This window comes from Formica exsecta, unplaced genomic scaffold, assembly GCF_003651465.1.
Source record: "Formica exsecta isolate Colony F162 unplaced genomic scaffold, ASM365146v1 scaffold599, whole genome shotgun sequence".
In the NCBI taxonomy this organism is placed as follows: domain Eukaryota; kingdom Metazoa; phylum Arthropoda; class Insecta; order Hymenoptera; family Formicidae; genus Formica; species Formica exsecta.
Window position 1 is genome coordinate 703,011 of NW_021853269.1, and position 2,046 is coordinate 705,056.

Below are 2,046 nucleotides of genomic sequence, written 5' to 3' on the forward strand. Positions count from 1 at the left end.
TATATATATAATAAAAATTATAATATAGTATAGCTGCGCGAGTTTACTTTTCTCGATAAATCGCCGAGTTTGTGATGAATCGATTTTTTATTCACAAAATCGATAGAACACTGATACAGACACACAAATCGACCGAACCTTTATCAAGATTCAAGATCGATGGAAACGCGATAGCGTAGTCTAACATATCTGATTCGAATTTAATTCTCCCACAAATTGAATGGGGCATCAAGTCCCCTTAGATCGGAGAATGATTAACAGCATTGCCCGAAAAAGTAGGACCAATTGTCATTTGTACAATTCTTACGATAAAATCACGTTGATGTAGTTAGCAACGCAGCTAGCAACTCAAGAAAAAAAATAAAGACGTAAATGAAAGCAGACGGGTTGGCGGGACGACGACGGCCCATAGTTACTAAGCGCGGTCCAATGGTTCACGGGATACAATTTTATATTTCGCGAGTGCTAAAGGATAAAAAAAGAGAAGAGAAATAAAAATAATAATAAAAAAGAATCTATTAAGGAGCTTTGATATTTTCGAGACACATATTTATAGCAGATACATATATCAGGCCCATTTTCCCGCCAAGCCAACTGTCCGAAACGAACACGGAAACATAAATTTGATAAAAATCCTAAATCATACATTCGCGGAGTTTATCGAGAAAGGAATATCAAAAAACCGAAAGAGAATATTTATTACAATTCCACGAAAAGGATGAGTTTACGCGCTCGCTATGTGACGAACGGAAAATTATATCCATTTATTTATAGATTTTCTTTTTAAATAAACATTCTTTTCGATGATTTCGAGCTGATCTATGTTCCTGCATAATTTCCAAAGATAAGTGAAGGGTGCTGTTGCTCCGTAGTGCGCTGGATAAGCAATGCTTAGCTTTGACCAGAAAGTGCTTCTTTCTGGTTCTTTTCTAATTTTCTTTTCATTTTTTCTTTGCTATTTTTATTCTTTTTATTGAGTAGAATGAATGATACGCGGAGTTGCATTGCGCGATTTTTGCTATAACTATTAAGCTCTATCGTTACTGTTATTGTTAACATTGATGAGATATTATTGGCGATATAATGACAGTTATAATCAGTAATAATAATTATAATTGCTGTAATGATAATAATGTAATAGTAACAGTAACGATGTTACTATTTATATATAACATTTATGTTGCAAATAATATTGTTATCACATTCTTTTGAGATGTTTTTTAATGAGTGAGATTATGCGAAAACGAGGTAAAGCGATGCGTGGAGAAAGAAAATAAATCCGTTAGCATATGCGTGCGAAATGTACATTATTCCTATACTTTCGCTACGGAACAATGGGTTTCGGGATCGGGTCAATGTGCGACAGATATTGCGTACGTATCTGTAAAGGACCTCGGTAGAGAATTTAGTTAGCGCCATTTTTAATTTAGTCTTCTTAGCCCCCTCTCCCTTCCCTCTATTACACACCACTCCATACTTGTAAAATATTTATATGTATATATTATACATACAATATGTATATATATACATACAATATATATTGCGTGTATATACATATATATGTTAAAGAAATGAAGCATACACGCACACCCTAAACGCAATCTTATATAATTATGGATTATATTATATATATTATTATATTATTAATAATTACACTGCATTGATAATTATTTTACTATATTTGTGCGGGACGCATATTGCGTATTATTATTCAATTCCGAATGCAAAAGAAATGTGTTAGCCGCCGCTAAACTTTCCCATCCATCGCGATTGTGCCAAAAAAAAAGAGAGAAAAAAAAGATCCACCTTCAAACAGTCACGGCGATGCCTGCTATTATTTAACTGCTTGAAACAAGCCTTGCAGACTATTTAATTAATAATTTATACGTTATTCCTCACATTATCTCTTATCATCAAAGTCCTCCAAGTATACAAGAATAAATAAGAGTAAGTTCTTTTGATCGCTTTGTCCATGATTGTCAACGTTGACATTCCAAACTCGGTTTGAGATCTTTCTGTTTAAATAATTTTGTTCAGAGAAAACCA